At 40.9% G+C, this 22,059-nt stretch overlaps 1 protein-coding gene across 14 annotated transcripts in view; it reads right to left on the bottom strand.

The window, feature by feature from the left end:
• The window catches only part of lingo2 (leucine rich repeat and Ig domain containing 2), a 374,701-nt gene that overhangs the window by 124,322 nt on the left and 228,320 nt on the right, over positions 1-22,059 (bottom strand). For 9 of the 14 annotated variants that reach the window (XM_048175948.1, XM_048175945.1, XM_048175951.1 and 6 more), the window contains one exon: positions 20,508-20,544. The exons of the other annotated variants lie outside the window; for them this stretch is intronic. The gene's annotated coding sequence lies outside the window, so the exon portion shown is untranslated. The remainder of the gene's footprint in view (positions 1-20,507; positions 20,545-22,059) is intronic. 14 annotated transcript variants of the gene reach the window in all.

Raw genomic sequence — 22,059 nt, 5'->3', positions numbered from 1 at the left:
TCTTTGTCATGACAACTTGACATTAGCAAAATATCACAACCTGTCATAAACATGACATAGCAGATTAATTATCAAACTTAAAAAACTACTTTGCTTTATGGGTTAACATTACATTATTTTGGTAACACTTCAGTATAGGGAACACATATATAAACGATTAACTATGACTTTTCCCTCAATAAACTCTTAATTTACTGCATATAGTTAATTGTTAAGTTTAGGTATTGGGTAGGATTAAGAATCTAGAATAAGGTCATGCATAATAAGGCATTAATATGTGCTTTATAAGTACTAATAAATAGCCAATATTTTAGCCATATGAATGCTAATAGTAATAAGCAACTAGTTAAAAGACCCTAAAATTAAGTGTTCCCTTTCAGTCGGTCACGTTCGACGTACGTCAGTAGTGACCGACGAATTGGGATATCGCTAGAGAGCCCTATCAGCTTCGAGTGAACTAAAACAAGCCAATGGAATTGGCGTGCGATATTTGCATAATGCGCACCGCCTCCGACAGGTGTATATAAATAGGAAGCAGATGCAATCGCACTCTGTCTTTCGCTTCGGAGCCAACCTGTGTGTTCCTGCTATTAGACTGAGAGTGACTTCTCAAGCCTTTGAAGAGCTTTCGTTCTACAGTGCTGGTATTATGGCACCGTACAGCGAGGCTGCGAGCTTTTCCAGAGTGAGCTTTCCGAGCTGTTATTCAGCTCTCAACTGCTGTTTTCACAGCATTATTTGCCCCGTTTGGTTTGCGATTTGGGCCGGTTCCTCTGTGTATGTGATTCAGGGAGTGAAAGCTGTTCCTGCAGTCACATCGCGGCTGTTCCCTGTGTGCTTCGGCACAAAGAACAAAAGCTTCTAAAAGAGCTTCACAGACAGACACTGCGTCTTTTTCAAGACGTCATTCTGTCTGTGCGTTTCTGGAGGCGGTCGTTTCCTATCCTCACTGACGGCCACAATCACTTTCTCTCATGTCTGCTTAGCGTGCTGAGACTGTGTTTGTGGGTGGTTCATATTCTCTTATGAGAATATGCCCACGTCGGCGCGTTGTTTGTCTCGCCTTTCTCGTAAGGGTTTGAGCGCTCAGCGTGCCGTCAAGCTGCCGGCTGACAGCGCGCGTTGCCATGGCGACCCTGCGCGCTGTCTGGCGCTCTAGATGCACTTTCGAGACTCGAGTGCCTTTAATGAGGTGGAGTCCCCTCACTTATTCCCCGATCTAGTTTATTTTTCTGAATCAGAGAAATACTACTTTGGTTAATAAGCCTGGGTGACCAGAGGATCACAGTGGGGCATTACCCACCGAGCCATTCTCCATGGGCCCCCCACTCCTCTAGTGCATCGCAAACATGTTGTGACTTTGTTCGTGGGTGGTTCATGTTTAGTTCAACATAGCCACGTCGGCGCCCAGTGCGCCGTGTGTCGTCCAGTTGGACAGCCACGCTCACGGTCCAACATGGCTGGTAGCCTCTGCATGGATTGCTGGTCCTTCTCATGGGGGACCTAGCGTCTTAGTCAGGGCTCCAGCAGAGGATCAGATGTCGACTGCTACATTGGAGAGAGTATTGTTGAGTTCTGAACGTGAAGATGAGGCTGAGTGTCCCACGGTTGTGACGTGCTCATGCTGAATCAGATTCAGACTTGACAACCATGCTTTCCCGGGCCCCTTTCCCCTGTCTTTAGCCCAGACGTGCATGGAAAAACTTGGCGGTTTGTAGCCTTTTTTGGTGTCAAATATGGAACGCCAAAGGGGCCATAATCTGCATTACAAGTTTTTTCTCTCTCACTACCCTCTGGGGTGGGGTGACAGTGCTACGATCACACCACCTCTGCCCTGCATGGGTCTTGGTCACCAGCAAGTCCGTGGTAGGCCAAAGCACTCATTGCATCTGGGTAGTTCTGAGTCGGGGTTGAGCTACGCATGGTGCAAGTCATAGCGCAGGCCCCTGGCCAGACAATGCCCACCGTGGTGGTCCGGAAACACCCCTGGCTAGTCTTGCTGGGATGTGTCGTTGTCAAAGTACGCTTTCTCGATGCACTCATCTCACAAGCTGGCCTAAAACCCAGCCAGTTTAGCCCGCAGTCAACCCAGTTGGCTAGCGGGAAGCGGTCCTGGAGATATGGCGACCTGGAGCTGAGGTAAACAGTTCTTTCTCCCCGGAGGAGGGCCGGGGGGAGAATTCTGGTCTGTTCCGCCGCTGGCTCTCCGGAGTCCAGCGGTACCCACGAATAGAACTGTTGTCTGATCCTCCAGGTCCCGAGAGGGTGTGGCTGGCAGTGTGTGGGGCCCCGCCTTGCCACTCTCAGCCCCCTCTCACTTACAGGCTCCAGTGTGATGGTTCAGGCCGCACCCCATGTGCCGTCTCCCATTCACACTGCTACCTCGCAGAGTCTGACCACACTCTGGGCCGCAACCATGCCGTCCGAGTCGGGTCCCCGTACTCTGCTTGTGGCTGTCAGCGTGCGAGGCCCCGCCTTGCCACGCGCAGCCCCTCTCACATCGCCAGCAGGTGCCAGTGTGATGGTGCAGGCCGCACCCCGTGTGCCGTCTCCCATACGCACTGCTACCTTGCAGAGTCTGATCACACTCCGGGCCGCTACCATGCCGTCCGAGCTTCGCTGCCCCACCCCCGGTACGTCTGTGGTGCGTTTGGTCCCGCTGACTCGGTGTCTGGAAGCCTGGATAGCGCTCCCCAGCCCGTCCCGCTGGCTCATTCGCACTATCAGACTCGGCTATGTGATTCAGTTCGCCCGGCGTCCCCCGGTTTTCAGGGGTGTCCACTTCACTTAGGTGTCGTTGGACAGTTCACCTGTTCTCTGGGCGGAGATTGCTGTCCTCCTGGCGAAGGATGCAATCGAGCCGGTCCCTCCAGCCGATATGAAGTCAGGGTTCTATGGCCCTTACTTCATTGAACCAAAGAGGGTGGTGGGCTACGGCCAATCCTGGATCTGCGCATTTTGAACCGGTATCTTCATAGGATGCCGTTCACGATGCTCACGCAGAAGCGCATTTTCGAATGCGTCCGTCCCCAGGATTGGTTTGCAGCGATCGACCTGAAGGACGCGTACTTTCATGTCTCGATTCTTCCTCGACACAGACCCTTCCTGCGGTTTGCGTTCGAGGGTCAGCATGTCAGTACAAAGTCCTACCCTTCGGGCTGGCCCTGTCACCCCGCATCTTCACGAAGGTTGCGGAGGCGGCCATTGTTCCCCTCAAGGAACAAGGCGTTCGTATTTTCAACTATCTCGACGACTGGTTGATCCTGGCCAGCTCGCGAGAGCAGTTGTGCGAACACAGGGACATGGTTTTAGCTCACCTCAGCCGGTTGGGTCTTCGGGTCAACTGGGACATGAGCAAACTCGCCCCCGGGCAGAGGATCTCTTATCTCGGTCTCGAGCTAGACTCGGTCACACGGACTGCGCGTCTCACCGAGGTGCGCGTCCAGTCGGTGTTGAACTGCCTGAGCTCGCTCAAGCGCAGGACAGCGGCCCCACTGAAAGACTTCAGAGGCTCCTGGGGCATATGGCATCTGCAGCCGCGGTCTCGCCGCTCGGATTGCTCCATATGAGGCCGCTTCAACACTGGCTCCGCGGCCGGGTCCCGAGATGGGCGTGGCAGCGCGGCACGCTCCGTATCCCCGTGACACCGAGCTGCCGTCGCACCCTCATCCGGTGGTCGGACCCTTCGTTCCTGCGGGCAGGAATGCCCCTCGATCAAGTGTCCAGGCACGCTGTGGTTCACACAGATGCCTCTGCCACCGGATGGGGGCCACGTACAACGGGCATGCAGTGTCGGGTCTTTGGACGGGGCCTCAACTGCATTGGCATATCAATTGCCTGGAGTTGCTAGCAGTACGTCTTGCACTGGGCCGCTTCAAGGAGCTGCTGTCAGACAAGCACGTACTGGTCCGCTCGGACATCACTGCGGCCGTTGCGTACATCAACCATCAGGTGGTCTACGCTTCCGTCGCATGTTGCAACTCGCCCACCATCTCTTGTTATGGAGTCAGAAGCATCTGAGGTCGCTTCGTGCCATTCATGTCCCAGGTGTGCTCAACCGTGCAGCTGACGAGCTCTCACGGCAGCCTCCACTTGCGGATGAGTGGCGACTCCATCCCCAGGCGGTCCAGCTGATCTGGCAGCTTTCGGCGAGGCCCAGATAGATCTGTTCGCCTCCCCAGGAACTGCCCACTGCCAAAGGTTCTATTCCCTGACCGGCGGCATGCTCGGCACGGATGCCCTAGCACTCAGCTGGCCCCGGGGTCTACGCTATGTGCGTTTTCCCCCAGTGAGCCTTCTCGCACAGCTCCTGTGCAAGGTCAGGGAGGACGAGGAGCAGGTCTTGCTAGTGGCTCCGTTTTGGCCCACTCTGACCTGGTTTTCGGACCTAATGCTCCTCACGACAGCCCCTCCTTGGCCGATTCCTCTGAGGAAGGACCTCCTGACTCAGAGACGGGGCACCCTGTGGCACCCGCGTCCCGACCTGTGGAACCTCCACGTGTGGTCCCTGGACGGGATGCGGAGGTTCTGAGTGATCTCCCGCAAGCGGTCGTAGACACCATCACTTCCGCTAGAGCTCCTTCCATTAGGAGCCTCTATGCGTTGAAGTGGAACCGGTTCGTTGAATGGTGCTCCTCTCTCGAGAGGACCCCCGATTATGCTCAGCAGATCCGTGCTTTCCTTCCTGCATGAGGGCCTGGAGCAAAGGCTGTCTCCCTCCAACCTCAAGGTGTATGTTGCCGCTATCGCCGCACATCACCATGCAGTTGTTGGCAAATTAGGGATCTGCACGCATTTTTGGTCGACGAATCGTGCCTGGAATTCGGGCCCGGTGACTCTCACGTTATCCTGAGACCCCGGCCCGGATATGTGCCCAAGGTTCCTACCACTTCCTTCAGAGATCAGGTAGTGAACCTGCAAGCGCTGCCTTCGGAGGAGGCAGACCCAGCCCTAGCTTTGCTCTGTCCCGTCCGCGCTCTGCGTGTGTACGTAGACAGAACGCAAAGCTTCAGGACCTCAGATCAGCTCTTGTCTGTTACGGAGGCTAGCAGAAGGGAAAGGCTGTCTCCAAGCAGAGGATGGCCCACTGGATAGTGGATGCCATCGCCCTGGCGTACGAATCCCAGGGCGTGCCTTGCCCGTTCGGGTTGAGAGCCCACTCCACCAGGAGTGGCCTCTTCCTGGGCGCTGGCTCATGGCGCCTCGCTGACAGATATCTGTAGAGCTGCGGGCTGGGCGACACCTAACACGTTCGCTAGGTTTTATAGCCTACGTGTAGAGCCGGTATCTTCACGTGTACTCACATCCACTAGTCGGTAGACGTGTTGTACCCGCTCTAAGTGTCGGCTTGCAATGCCATTCCCGCCCCCTGGGCCGGATACGTGCATACTTTTCACTCCAGTCGTGTTCCCCGCTTGGCGAACCCTGTCGAGTTCCTCCGCCTCCCCCTTCGGCTCAGACATTGCGGAGTGTCTGATGCCAGGCCTACATCCGTCGCTGACGCTGTCTGTTGGCTGGGGTCCATATGTCGTGACTCCTCTACGTGAGCAGTTCCATATGTGTAATTATCCACGGTTTAAAACTCCCTACGGGTGAGTCCGTGTCTTTCCCTTAGCAGAGCCAGCTCTGCTGTCACCTGTCAGATGAGGCAGAGCCATCCCAGGGACTCCATATGCATACGGCTTACGGGCCAGTCCATATGTGTATTTCCCACGTAAATTCCTCCCCACTGGGCAGGTTGTGGTCTCCGCAGCGTCCCTTACGGGTTCGCTTCCCCAGTGTAGTCTAGTTTACTTAGTGGGTATTCGGTAAGACAGCAGTAAACTCTCTTGGCGTAAGCTCGCCCCCTTCACCGTTCCAGCTGGTGCTATGGGTGGCCGAGCTTGCGCTGGGCACTGGAAAGGGTTTCGTAACTGTGGCGCTTTATTTGGGATCCCAATTCGTCGGTCACTACTGACGTACGTCGAACGTGACCGACTGAAAGGGAACGTCTCGGTTACGTATGTAACCCTCGTTCCCTGAAGGAGGGAATGGAGACGTACGTCCCGTCGCCACAGTTTCTGTACCCTCGCTGTAGTGCGGACACAAGTTGTCTCCTCAGCGAAAAACAGAGTGCGATTGCATCTGCTTCCTATTTATATACACCTGTCGGAGGCGGTGCGCATTATGCAAATATCGCACGCCAATTCCATTGGCTTGTTTTAGTTCACTCGAAGCTGATAGGGCTCTCTAGCGATATCCCAATTCGTCGGTCACTACTGACGTACGTCTCCGTTCCCTCCTTCAGGGAACGAGGGTTACATACGTAACCGAGACGTTACCATTATTTTATAACAGTCATCTTTTTTACGAAATTTGAAATTGTCTATTATCTGACCTTCTGTTGGAGGAAACTTAAAAAAACAAAAAACAAAAAAACAAAAAATGAAAAATATTCATGACGCTGTTATAAAATTATTTGTCAGAGTATTGTCACTTAATGACATTTTAATGACAAGTTCAATTTGTACCACTGTACTTGAGCTCAAGATACATATTTATGACACTATTATAATGGCCTCATGGCAGCCAATGTCAAAACCAACCACATGACAGTTTAATGTAATGTTAACCCATAAAGCTAAATGATGTCAAGTTGTCATGACAAAGACACTGACAGGTTATGATGTATTGGTTTATGTCAAGTTGTCATAACTTGGACATCTCAAACAATGTCATCTTTGCATTAAAAATGACATAATTGAGCGAATGACACTTAATGACAGTTGTCATAAACATTCATAAAACCTCCTTCATATTCATGACACGTGTCATGTCATGATTATGAAGGTGTCATGTCAGTCTTATGCACATCCCTTCAAGTAAAGTGTTACCGATTTGTTTGTTTAATTATGGCACAATATTAACTCCATAGAAACTAGTAAAAAAAAAATGCTTGCATATCGCCGGGTGTATGATAGAAAGAAATAAAGAAATTAATGCTATTATTCATTAATAGATTAAACTGATCAAAAGTGACAGAAAAGACATATATAATGTCACAAAAGTTTTCTATTTCAAATAAATGCTGTTATTTTCAACTTTTTAATCATCAAATAATCCTAATATAAAATGCATCAATTTCCGCAAAAATATTAAGCAGCACAATGGTTTTCAATATTGATAATAATAAATGTTTCTTGAGCACCAAATCAGGATATAATATGATTTCTAAAGGATCATGAAGACTGGAGGAATGGCTGCTGAAAATTCAGCATTGCCATCACAGGAATAATTTTAAACTATACTAATATTTCACAATATTACTGTATTACTGGATTTTTAATCAAATACATACAGCCTTGGAGAGTATAAGAGACTTCATAAAATAAATAAATAAATAAATAAATAAACATTAAAAAATCTTACCAACCTCAAAATTTTCAACAAAGTATGCATGTAACAGAGAAAAGGACAAAGGCCTGTATGCTGGTATTTATTAAACACTGATATGTCCTCTCATTGACCAGCAGCAACAGTGATATCTATCTCATTCAATTATTCTGCCCACATGGACATCTTGCTAAATCCTTTTCAATCTCATGTGCTTGATTAGTCTTCAGTTCATGCTTGATTTGCCCTTTGCTGTGCATCAACCTGGGGGCTGTTGTAATGGATAACAACACACCAATTAATCCCATCATTGTGGCAATTAAATAGATTGAGTTCCATGATACCAAAGGGGATTCCAGTGGGTGCTGGAGGATGTCAGTGGATGGGATCAGTGGATTGATGCTCCAAAGAGCCTCCAGGAGACTAACACAGATGAACGTATCTGCTGCATCTCCAAACAAAGAGTTAAGTTAATGCTAGAAAGAGTGAAACAGAACATCAGTTTAATACTACATAAACTGCGCTCTAATATAATGTGACATTTTAAAAAGGGAGCTTCTCCCCTCCTGAGTTAAACTTGACTCCATTAGTGTGGCTTATTAGCATGGGTTAAGTTTGATCCTTGTGGGGATAGTGTGTGTCAGAAGACTGTTTTGAAGTAGCTTGTGGTAGCGCAGAGGGGATATCTCACAGCTTGAGTGAAGACTTAGTGTCATGGTGCTCCTAAGGGAGTCTGGATTATAGAGGAGTTCAGCTAACTTGCCCTAGCCCTTTAGCGTGATAGAGAAAAGTTACTTGCTTTCTGTATCTGCCTTCATCTCTCCATTCATAATTTCTCTATATTATATTATATATATATTTGTTTTAAAGAGCTTGCACAGTGCCATTTACACTGCGTTCCAAATTATTATGCAATTGACATATCAGTAAGATTTCAGTACAATAAACATTCAGATTTTAGTTTTTCCAAGAAAATGTTTGTTTGTTTATTTATCCATGTCTTTTTAGATAACTGGTATCAATCTCAGACAAAATAATTTGCCAGGTCTATGGAAACCCTACTTAGAGGTTGTTCCACATTATTAAGCAAGTCACAGTTCTCATGCAATATGGGGAGGAAGAAAGATCTTTCTGAAGATGAAAAGCATGAAATGGTCCAATGTTGTGCAAAAGGCATGAAAACAACTAATATTGTGTGAAACTGAATGGAGATTATCGAATTATCTTAAGATTTGTGAGTGATTTAGAGCACAGCAGAACTCGGTCAGATATAGGCTTATTAATGAAAGTTCCTATCAAAAAAAATTATTGTATTAAAAGGGCAGCTATAAAAAAAGTCAGTGTTGAGCAGCAAACAGCTATTTGAAGCTGCTGGTGTCTCTGGAGTCTTGAGAACTTCACCATGCAGGCTGGCAGTTGTGCGTAAAGATACCACTAACCAAACCTCACGAAGAGAAACATTTACAGTGGGTGTAGAAGATTGGAGAAATTATGAATATATATATATATATATATAAATGCAATTTAATTCATACAAACATGTACTTTTAACAATGTTAAAAACAAGGGTACTTGTCATTGAAATAATTATCAAACAATACCAAACAAATTAATTACATGATTAAAAAGTCCATGCTGTGTTGACCTCATTTCTAAGTAGTTCAAAATAAAAGCATCCTATTTTGCTTTTTTTCTGTATCAGTGATCTTTCTGTGTGTTCTACTTTAGTTTCCCAATCATTGGTGTGCTCTCTCTCTCTCTCTGTTTTTTCAATGTCTTTTTCTCTCCCTGTGTCTCTCCTTTGTCTCTGCTCTTTTGCCATGTTCATGTTGGGTAAATGAGAAGTGGCAATGCACACAGACACATGTACAGCGTCTGTTCTCATTATCTTCGAGAGAACTGCCTCCTCCCTCGGCCCCAGTGGCACTGTGCAGTGCAATCCAAGGAAAAATGAACTGAATGCACTAAGAGAACTCATCAAATTAGAACAATCAGAAATAAACAACAAATGTATAAGCAATATTTTAGAAAAGCAGAGACAGATTCCGTGAGAAATAGAAACAGTTTTTCACATCAATCTCTCATAATTTACTAATGAATATATAGGGCCCTATTTTAATGATCTAAGCGCATGGTCTGAAGCGCACATTGCAAATGCACTTAGAGCTGTCCGAATCCACTTTTGCTAGTTTAACGATGGAAGAAATGGTCAGCGCACAGGTGCACGGGGTTGTACCTAGTCTCTTAATGAGTCATGGGTGTGTTTTGGGGTGTAACGTGCAATAAACCAATCAGAGTGTCATCTCCCATTCCCTTTAAAAGCCAGGTGCACCATGGCGGATTCGCTATTTACATGGCGGAATTTGCAAGTGGAAAAAACTGAATGCTCCTCCAGAGAGGAATCCTTTTATTTTTAATATTTAAAAATGTTTGTGTGCGGCTGCATGTGTGTGTGTAACAAACAGAGTGTATGTGCGTTGTGCACCCATCGCATATTACTAATATGCCCTTTAAATAACAAAAAAAAGGGTTTTTATTGGTCAATGATGCAGTCGTTTTCAGTTGCCTCAAAATAGCAACACGCCAACAATGCACCTGAACACTCTTCGTTTTGAGACCAGCACGCCCATGGCATATATATAGATATCATCCATGCTATTTTTTCAGGTGTCAGGGCTGTTCCCTGTTGTAGCACAGCATGTTAGAGTTAGAGAGATCATTGCATGAACATAATGAGCTTGTTAAGGAAGAGCTTAACCCATGGGCAGAGAAACAGAACATTAATCTCTTTGCTTTGGGCTAATTAGGGTAAAATCCCCATACAGAGGCATATCAGCATTGTGACCCCTGTCTCCATCCTCTCATTTAACATTCATAAATGAGCATTAAGACAATTCGCAAATTGTCTGCACAGGCTTAGTGCTCTATTTGCAGACCTGAAGACTCAGCTGAAACAACTATAATGTAAAAACACATGCAGCGCTACTTAGCGGCTGCGCTGTTTCAATAGATTCAATAAGATCGCATAATGGAAGTAAATCAATGGCCTCCATGTTTATGTCCAATAATGACAGTCTGATTTGTTCACGTAAAACAGCAGTAGGAAGCAATTGAACAAAAATGTTGAAAAATTATACTTACCCTAACTGAGATTGATCTTGAGAACATTTATTGATGTTATTATTGCAAAACTCTAAGATATGTAGTGAATGTTGGTCTGTCGTTAAAAACCTCTCTGTTATTGATTTTGTGGTTATTGATCAAGTTATCCTAAATTGGCTTTTAAGGTCCCCCCCCAAATCGATACTAGAGTTCTGTTAACAGTAGTTTGTTATATTCAACATTGATTTTAAAACCATTAATGCTGAAAATCCTTTTCTTCCGCTCACAGTTTTCTGATCAGTGCAGCCTTCTCCATGTTTAAAATGTAGAACTGTGTAAAGATTACTCAGTTTAGTATAACTGGCCTTTCAACACTCAAAAAAAAAAAAAATATATATATATGATTATTTTCAATGTTGAAAACAGTTGTGTACTTTTTTTTTTCAGGATTCCTTGATGAATAGAAAGTTCAAAAGAACAGCATTTATCTGAAATACAAAGCTTCTGTAGCATTATACACTACCGTTCAAAAGTTTGGGGTCAGTAAGAATTTTTATTTTTATTTTTTTGAAAAGAAATTAAAGAAATGAATACTTTTATTCAGCAAGGATGCATTAAATCAATCAAAAGTGGCAGTAAAGACATTTATAATGTTAGATTAGATTTCAGATAAACACTGTTCTTTTGAACTTTCTATTCATCAAATAATCCTGAAAAAAAAATATTGTACACAAATATTTTGTACAATTGTACACATTAAATGTTTCTTGAGCAGCAGATCAGCATATTAGAATGATTTCTGAAGGATCATGTGACACTGAAGACTGGAGTAATGATGCTGAAAATTCAGCTTTGCCATCACAGGAATAAATTACTTTGTGAAATATATTCAAATAGAAAACAGTTATTTTAAATTGTAATAATATTTCACAATATTACTGTTTTTTACTGTATTTTTAATTAAATAAATGTAGCCTTGGTGAGCAGACGAAACTTCTTTTAAAAACATTAAAAATCTTAGTGGTTCCAAACTTTTGGACTGTACTGTATATATATATATATATATATATATATATATATATATATATATATATATATATATATATATATATATATATATATATATATATATATATATATATATTACTGTGGCAGAAAATGTCCAAATTTGGTCAGTCCAATCAAGTCATACCTTCCACAGATCATTTGCATAAAACTGAAAATAATAAAGTAAAATAAAATAAAATAAAATCCTGAGATGCTAGGACAGATTTCAGCATCCCTTTGACCCTACATAGGACAAGCAGTATAGAGAATGGATGCAAAACTAAATCGCTCTACTCTACTGATCTATTCTGTGGCATCATTTGATTCTTAGTCAGGCTCATTTGAATGTGTGTCATATTCTGACTGGGATCACTTCACCTCTACAGAATGGCAGCTTGGCAAGTATTGCTTTCCTCTTCCCCTTTCTCTTTCCCTCACTCGTGAGACCAAGGCAGCCGTGAAATATGGTCACCAGCAAATTGAGATTCATCAGGCAGCCTGTCTTGCTCACTTGAATCTATATTCAATTCTGGAGCATCTGTTATGGCTGAGGCAGTTCAGAACACGCTGGAATTGTGAGGGTGAAATTGTGCTTGGATAAATAAACTTACAGGCATAATAAAATCCAATGAAAATATATCACAGCCTCAATAACAGTGAGAATCTTGAAATCAGTTTCTTGAAGAGAAAAAAAAAAAACTTACTGCAAGCCGGTGGCAAACAAAAAAACTGCCCTTTTTCAGGAACATCTTAGTTTGTTCATAAATATGAGAATACAAAAGAAGTATTTTTAGTTGAGTTGCAAGTCATGTACTATATTCTAAAAGTCATATCAGCTATATTCAACATTAATGACAGTGTTTCTTTTAAAACCAGAGAACATAAAGAACGTTTCTCTTTAATGCCTTTTAGGGTGTTGTCCTAGTTTATGCAAAAAACGCACAGGAGAAGTGTAACTGCCCATCCTCTAGAGAGCTCATCAAAGATTGAGATGCACCTCTACCGTAGGGGAGACAAACTAAATGAGCGCACATACTGCTTAGGTAAGCACAAAAAGGCCCGGCCGAAAATCATGGCCAGTAGCAATGCCATTGCTAAGAGAATAGCCTCAGCTTTCTGAATACTAGGCTTATTCAGCACAACGCAGGCTATTAAGCAAAGTCCCCCTCTGTGAAACTGGATTCCCTGTCCAGCTTTAGATACCCACAGTGTTTCTTGGCATGCAACTTTGCATGTATATTTATGTTACTGTTGCTGCCCTTTTGGCCAGGTCACTCTTGTAAATGAGATTTTAAATCTCAAGTTTTAACCTGGTATAAAGAAATGAATGTGAGATGAAAGAAACGTTTCCATAATTTTACAGTTGCAACAGGTTTTTTTTCTAATTATAAGCATGCTATGATGTGAAAGGTGAGACATTGTGACATAAAACAAACAAAAGACAAACAAAGCAAGATGTCAGGCCTAGACAAGAATTACAGGAAGAGCAAACGACGATAACATATTCATAACGCATTTGAAAGCTTTCAATGCAAACGCGACCTTGTTTATAGAGTGCCCTTGCTCTTCCATGCATATTTCACCTCTCTCTTTACGCCTCCTCCTCAAACATCACCTGATACTAAAATGTCAAATATATTCAACACCAACAATCATCCATAAAAGCACTCCACATTCACACTAGAAAGTTAATACTTCCTTTGCCCTTCAAAGGCAAACTAAAGGATGCTCACATTTGCACTTAACTACTCTCTCATTTATGCTCTCTGTCTCCTTGTGTGCATATTTTATTTACTTTGTATGTTTAACCTTTACTAACATGCAGAGGCGTAGGAATGATTGAAAAGGTCCCTCATAATATCAATATATAAGCTTAGCTAATGGATATTAATTAGGTGACATATCATTCACCCCTAAGTTTTGAAAGGCAGGCAAGTTGGCACTAGTACAAAGATGTCAGGAATCAGTTATACGGTTTTAATTACCATAATTCACTGTAAAAAAAAATCGCCTTGGTTTTACTCAAAAAAAAAAAAAAAAAGAAGTAAAGAAAAAAAGAAAAGAAACTGAGACAACTATTTTCATCAGACTTTTAAGTATTTTGAACTCATCTAATTTGTGTTTGACCAAATAGCCTTTACAGGTCTTCAACATGCACCCTTAAGTAATTTCAACTTAATTTTCCTCATGAAATAACTCAAATACTTTGTGTAGCAGAAACATAATTCAACTGAGTAAGCACCAATATATTTAAATAATATATATTATAAAATAATATATTTTTTTATATTATAAAAAAATATATTATATTTAAATATTTAAAATAACTCCAGTGAACACACTTTATTTGACATGCATTTGTTCTGTTTCACTATATGGTGGTAGAATAAAAAGGAGCATGCTCTACTAATTTCACACACCAGATGCCCCTTAGATTACATACATATGAAAACATGGCAATAAAGGCATATTAATCAAACAATATTAACAAAAAAAAACAAACAAAAAAACCAAAAAAAAAAAACAATTGCATTTGGCTGGATAAATTCAACTAATAAGTAATATGAAATCAAAATATAAATCCCAAAATATGCTTAAAAATAATAATACATGACTAATTTTACCTGAATGCGTATTAATGTTTCACAGCCTGCATAATAAGAAATCGGGTTACCGGTTGCTAAAAGTGATAAAGGCACAAACTGAAAAGTAGGTAGACACAATATAAGTCATTATATCGGATTGGCTCATGAATATTAATTAGGTGACATAACAAAAGGCAGTTAAGTGAGCACAGGGATGCCGAATGAAGTCCAGAACCAATTACGCATGTAGCTTTAATCACCAATATTGGTAAAATAAAAAGGAACATGTATATTTACTAAATTCACACACCAGAGGGCTTTAGATTACATAAACATGATAATCAAGGAATATTAAGTAAACACAATTATAAAGAAAAAAAGAGAGAAAAATGCTTATTGCTCTGGGCTAGATAACTTCCACTAATAAACCATCTGAAATGGAAAAATGAATGCAAAATAAGCTTTAAAAAATAAATAAATAGTACAACCAATTTTAATATAATAATGTTTATTTAGCAATAATGGTTGCTATGGCCTTTCTAAAATGTAACTTTTCCATATTCATCTCACTCATGATGGGTCTCACAACCTAATTCTTTAAAGCACAATGAGTTGTTGAAGCTGATAAGGGAATACAGGACTCTGAATGAACAGCGGTCAGTAAAATGAAAATCAATAACCACACTTCATTTAGTTCATGTTAATCTGCACTCTGAACAACAGTTTTAATATCTCCTCACAATGGGTACTTGAAAGGGATTTGTTTATTTAGAATGTTAAGCCTCACAGGCAGTCCTCTTTATAATATTAGCCTCACACCTGACTGAATAACCAGAGCAGGACACCAAACTACTTAAAGAATGGATTTATGGGAAAAATGGAAGGGTGAATACACCATGGAAGGGTAGGAGAACTGACATGATGAATTCATTGGAGATGTACATCTCAGTATTTGCCACAAGCTCTGGTTGAGTGCTATGAGTCAATTTGACAAGACGTCACGTCAGATGTTCAAGAAGAATGGGATGTCTTTCTATGTTTAGAAGCAAATTGGTGAGTGTATTCTTCTTGTCTTTAATGAGGAGGGATTTCTATTGAAAAATACAAGGAATTACAGATGGATGTGAGGCTTTTAAGCAGCTTTTAGACAACAGGCTTGCGGTGGTATGACGTGAGCTAACACAGTTTAGAAAATACAGCACCACGCTATTGACATCTCTTTTTAGGTATATAGGTTGTAGGTTATCTTAAAACAACTCTCTCTTGAGAGAGAAATAAGTGTGTGGTTGTCATACTCATCATGATAAATGTAAATAAATATTGTCTCATACAAGTAGTGTAAAGGAATTATTGGACCTGCAAAAAAAGTCTTAACCATGAAAACACTATCTTAAAAAATAAAGTCACAGTCGCTATTATTATTAGTAGACAGAGGGAGGCATTCGAACAAGGTGACCTGTTTGCTGTGCACTAGTCAGAGAACTGAAGCTGATTGGCATGTCATTTGCATAATCAGGGCATACACTGGGTGTTGGTGGGAAATCCAGCACTGATTTCCGCCATTCCACTCCCCTTGTAGACGCACGGTGCAATCAAGCCCGAGATTAAAGGTCCTCCAAAGATCAATCTCACACCACTGCAACTCTGCTTACACAGACGAATGCCGATATTCTGATACTCAATGTGTGGGTTGATGCAGAGGGAAAAAATAGACCGAAAAACTACACCGTCAATGGAGAACAAAATTAGATCTGTCATTTTCTTTCACTTTCACCCTCGAAATCTCCACCCATCACTCTGCAACTGTAACATTGCGTGTATGTGACTATACCGCCATTTGAGTTTCATTTCCTGCTCATTACGAACCTCCAGTTCTGTGAAAGATGGATATAGTCAGAACACATTTGTGATTCTTTTCAAATTCTCACTATGGCAGTACATTTGATTAAATATTAGCTGATAATAACTGCAGCTAGATCTGAGAGCACGAACTGAAAACTCTGTAGTTCTGTCAGTGCTCATTGTTTTTATCACCCTTTTATCACCAACATAATAGCATTCATATTCATAGGTATTTGTAGTCAAAGTATGGTTCAAGGTGGTGTATGTTTCATACTTTTAGCAGTGACCTTTCTGATTTAAAATAATTTGAGGTTCGTGTCATCTACTAAGAAGCTACACAACAGTGTTTATGCATTCTCATTGAGCGCTAGTGATAAATGTCAACAAAGCATTCAAGCTGAAATCTCACTCATTAGACAGCCATTTCATCTAGGCTTGCTTGCTATTTCCAGGACTCCATTTCAATATGAATGAACGAATGAACGAACCAACCAACCAATGATCGATCGATCGATCAATCGATCAATCAATCAATCAATCAATCAATCAATCAATCAATCAATCAATCAATCAATCAATCAATCAATCTTTTTTTAAGCTTTGTACCCATCTAAATTGTAGACAGACAGACAGTTAGATAGATAGATAGATAGATAGATAGATAGATAGATAGATAGATAGATAGATAGATAGATAGATAGATAGATAGATAGATAGATAGATAGATAGATAGATAGACAGATCACTGATGTTGTATGTTCCACTACCTACACATTTGATTACACTTGATCATCCTTTAATCACAGTTCACTAGCAAACAAAATATGATAAAATAAGCATAATCTTCAGTTCGAAACAACAGGAAGCCTTTCTTACTCCACCAATATCCATGCAAATTTACAAAGCATAAAATTGAATAAAGCCTGGGACACACCAAGCTGACGATCGTCCGTCGGGTAACGTCGGACCATTTTAAGCGTCGGCCCATTAAGCTTACCCAGTGTCTTCTGCACTATAAGCTCTAGTCGGATGCTGTCAGGTTTTTTTGGGCCGTTTCAGCATGTAGAATTGCCTTCGGGCCGTCGGGTGAGAGACAACTCTGATTGGCTGTTCGGTTTAGTGAACGAGTCAAAGCGCTAGAATAATTGCAAAACAGTGAGGAAAGAAGTCAAGGCGGTACAGACAGATGGCTGTTTTAATTTTTCGTCATGTACCTAAGTGTTCCTGGGCAAATGCTTAATATTAACGTGAATGAGTGGAATATAGAAAGTGATCAGCATGAATGATATTCAAAGCGGTAAGCTTTGTTTACGGTTTGTGTATCTGCAGCCTACAGTGCCAGTCTCCCTACTGAATTACAAATATAGATGAATATATATATGAAAAAATAGACAGCGGTCTCCTTACACGCAGTTCACAAATACAATAGCTGATGTAAATCACGAGTGACATTTATACAAGGCAAGAAAACTGATGGCAGAAAGGCCATAACCTGCATCCATTGTGGAAAACCTCATTACAGTAAACAAATGGCTGAAATCATTTAGAACTAAGCTCTGATTGGCACCACATATTCAGCTTTCAAGGACGTTGGAGATGACATGACCCCAAAATGACTGTGATTCAGAAAGGTCACTACTAAAAGACAGGAAAAGCACATCGGAGACCTACTTACACCCCTATGCCTCCCATTCAGTGGCCCGTTGTGTGGGTCCCATTCAGAGGTCCAAAGGTGTGGGGTTACACGGACATATTAACTTTCCAATCTTGAGCGTATCAGATCTCTCTCAGAGGTCAATGCCAGTGATAATGCACAACACGCTCTGGTGCACAGAAACAAGAGGCCATGATTCAGCATGATCAATGATGAATACACCATGAGCAACACATATCCCAATGACTGAGATTAAATTTACCAATGATTCAGCTCTTAAATGTAGAACCAGCACATTTAGTGTAACACTATGTTGAAAAATAATAATAAAAAAAAAAAATACTTAAAACAGCCTAAAGCGGTTTGTTAGTCTCCCAGCAAGGCCAAGGTTGTAAGGTCAGTCTGCTTTAAAGGTTTCAGAGGGGTTTTGGGTACAGGTTTAAGAAGGATTTTGGTTTTAGCTGGTCAGGCATGGGAGATAAACTGGCTGACCAGCTAAACACCAGGCTGAGAGACCAAGACCAGCAAAGCACCTTAGACTGGTTTAAGCTGTTCATAGGGGGAAAAAAATGAGTACGTTCTGATCTTGCTTTCCTCTCACAAAAGTTTAAAATGACACATTTATGATTGCTTTCAGTTGATAATTTTGCTAAAAAGCACTGAATGAAATTTTTAAATTCAGTATTCCTCAATAAATAAGATCTTTCTGTGCCTCATGTTTGCTGAGGCTTGCAGTCTGTCAATGAAGAATAATGTCTCTATTTTTCCTTACGTTCCCGTTGAGTTTCAGGTCTGATGAGCATGGCATCCTGTCCAGCATTTTAAAGCTTATTTATAACTCTCAGTACATCAGGTGTATCATGCTACCCAGCATCCCTCACATAGATGGCACAACACAAAGAGAGGACTTGCATTGGGTTTGCATCAGTTCAGAAAGACTTCTTGTATTGTTGAAAAAAATAAAGAAAGAGATATAGCTGAATTTTGTTCGTACATTACTTGTTTCTTGCTCTTGATGCTTTATAAGCGTTAGCATGTATTGGTCTGGAAAAGCTGACACATTTTAGCGTGTTCATAAACGGATTTAAAGCATGTTGTTGATGGGGAGGCTTAGCACAGATTAGTGGATCAAAATTGGCTGTTCGCACTGATTAGATTCTCAATATTGCCCTGACCTGTTGGTCAATTAACATTATCAGTGACACAGACACAGACACACACACACACTTTCATTAATTAGACAAGCTACAAGTGAAAGCAGTAATGCATCTAACCCTGCATCCATGCCATACTTTCCTACTATGTAGTACGCCAGAACCAATCTGTCAAAAAATGCAGTATTCATTAGAAAGTAGGCCCCAAAAACTCAGATGACCTACTGCTTTTGGGAAGAATTTTGAAGTATGCATCTGCCAGACACTTTACTATCCAATTAGGCCACAGGAGTTAAGGAGTTGTCAGAAAAAAAAAAAAAAATGAATAAAAAAAAAAAAAAAAAAAAAATGACAGAAAAAGTCAGGTGGCTACTGCTGTATGTTCAACTGTAAGTGCTAAAGGTACCAAGAAAGTTATTACTTGTGAGAAAATAATTTACTAGAGTAAATGATTTTTTAAAATAATAATAATTATTATTCCTACTACTACCTACTTCTAAGAGAAGAAGAACATGTAGCATTAAGTTTAATGCTGAGTAAAAAAAAACAAACAAACAAAAAAAACAATAGGAATAGAATGAAAGAAAGAAAGTACAAAAGAAAAAGTTTTTTTCAGCTCCAGTATAGCCATTCAGGTTTGGCAGCAAATGGTGTCAAAAGGTTAATGTTGATTTAATAAGCAATTAATTTTAAGCAGGTACCTTGGAAATTGGCAAGAGTGAGGATGATAAAAGATTAGAATCAGCTGTGGTGCCTGAGAAGCAGAGCACAGAGTTCTGGGTAAATTGCCTTTTCACTGTACAAAGCTGGGCTTGTTTGTTCACAGCTCAGAGAGGAGTTGGTTGGCGGTTAATTGGTGTAATTCTCCTGGGCACAGGTTGATGATGTCATAATAGCACAAATACGTGAAGCTCCTGATGAGGTCTGATTATTTTTTCGATGAGTGCGAGTGCAGATCGATAGGCTCAGTCTCTCTTGGCCAGAAAACCGAAAGTGTCCCTCTCTTATTAAATAAAAGCCAGATGGCCAGTGGATTAGTCAGGTAGAACTGCTGAGTGGCACTGGGTGAGTGCAGCGCATCAGAACTATTATTTCCTACATCTGACGCATTGGTCTTCACATGTGTGAATACATAAAAATAGAGAAAACATTTTATTTTACAGTCCTGTTCCCCATGTAAATACTATGTACTTATTATATTGCAATAATTAGTAATAACTAGGTACTAACCCTGAACCTACCCCTAAACCGGTCCCACTTTATATTAAGTGGCTTTAACTACTATGTACTTACATCAAAAAATAAGTACAATGTACTTATTGGGTTCATATTGAATTGCAGAACACTTTTGCTGCTATTGAGGTGGGATACGGGTAAGGTTAGGGGAAGCTTTGGTGGTATGGGTAGGTTTAAGGGTAGGGGTAAGGGTTAAGGGATGGGTCAACAGTGTAATTATAAATGTAATTACAGAAATTAATTACAGATCTAATTACATGCAGGTGTTTTTAAAATATAAGTACAATGTAAAAACATGTATGTACATAAGTGCATTGTATCAAATGATTAATTTAAATGTAAGTACATAGTAGTTAAGGCCACTTAATATAAAGTGGGACCCCTAAACCTAACCTTTGTATCAACTTTCAGAAGAAAGAAAAACAGCAAAACAACAACACTAACAAGTACAGTGAATTAAAGAGACAGTTTTCATTAAAAAAAGAAAGAAAAAAAATTCTTCCATTATTTACTCACCCTCATGCTGTTCAAAATCTGTTGGATTTTCTTTCTTCTGTGGAACACAAAAGAAGATCATTTAAATTGTTTTTTTCCCATTCAAGTGAAAGTCAATTCGGGTTTACAATCATGTATTTTTCTTTTCGTGTTCCACAGATGTGAAAAAGTTATACAGATTTGTTTGGTAATGCAACTAGCTCAAAAATTAAGCCCTGTTCCAAATGCTGTCCTAAACTTCTTGCAGTCCTACAATGTCAAATGGGACACAATATGGTCTTGTGGACTTCTCAGACAACATAAAACTACACTAACGAAAAAAGCAAAGCAAAGCAAAGCAAAGCAAAGCAAAGAAAAGAAAAGAAAAGAAAAGAAAAGAAAAGAAAAGAAAAGAAAAGAAAAGAAAAGAAAAGAAAAGAAAAGAAAAGAAAAGAAACATATTTTTGGTTCTTTTTCAAATTAAAATGAACTAAAGCAACACAACTGCTATACAGTTTGTCCTAACTTTCATTGTGTCCTAACAATCACTTTTGTGGCATTAACTGAAAATGGGCTGTTGATTGTTAGTTCCCAGCATACTTTGCATATGGCTGGATCAGGAGAGTAAATGTTGAAATTAGGTGTTACTGTTACTTAAGCGAAGGGAAATACCTGTTAATGTTCAGTTATGTTTGACATTTAAAAGAGTTGAAGTTTTTATGTTTGCCATTTTGCTGAAGAGTAGAGATTATGGTTAGGTTGTGGATGGCGACATGATGCTTCGTCTTTTAATTGTATAACATAACTGAATGTCAAACACAGACAGGTCTTTTCCATTAATTTGAAACCACAGACTTGAATATACTGGAAACTACTCGATATATTTGAACTGATATAACTAAAAGCATTAATTAAATTCAACTAAAAATGTAGTTTCAAAATAGAGAAAAAAATAATTTTGTATAAGCACTTGCCTTTAAAAAAAAATCGAGTAAAATCAAAAAGCTATTTTTTCAGTGTAAGTACACATCAAGAGCGCAAAATATTTCCTTTTTTTTTCTTTTTTTTTTAAAACGCTACCTTACTCTTTATAAAAGGGCTGTATTAAAGGTCCCTTTTTTCGTGGTTTTTTGAAGCTTTGATTGTGTTTATAGTGTGCAATATAACATGTGTTCATGTTTCGCGTGTAAAAAAACACAGTATTTTTCACATAATTTACTTATCTGTATACCGCTGTTTCCACTGTCATAAAAATGGGCTGATGACTTCCTTGTTCTATGAAGTCCCTCCTTCAGAAATACGTAACGAGTTCTGATTGTGCCAGCGGTTCCTGTGTTGTGATTCGACAGCAGCTTAGCGAACCTTGCCCGGAAAGGTCACGCCTCTTCCCATAACGTGGAGATGCATGCGCTCAGTGTTATTGTAAACATGTCTTTAATTTTACCCTATCAATTTGAGCCGGAATCAGACCCGGTGATTGGACTGCGGGATGAAAATAACAGCGTTTCGACGACATGGAGACAAACACACTCTACAAACGCAACTCTTGTGTATTCCTGTGGGCAGAGGTTAGTCAAAAAACTGTTTTAGTGAC

The sequence above is a fragment of the Megalobrama amblycephala genome, linkage group LG23, assembly GCF_018812025.1.
Source record: "Megalobrama amblycephala isolate DHTTF-2021 linkage group LG23, ASM1881202v1, whole genome shotgun sequence".
Lineage (NCBI taxonomy): Eukaryota > Metazoa > Chordata > Actinopteri > Cypriniformes > Xenocyprididae > Megalobrama > Megalobrama amblycephala.
The sequence above is the reverse complement of the archived record's forward strand: the minus strand, read 5'-3'. Positions and strand labels throughout refer to the sequence as shown.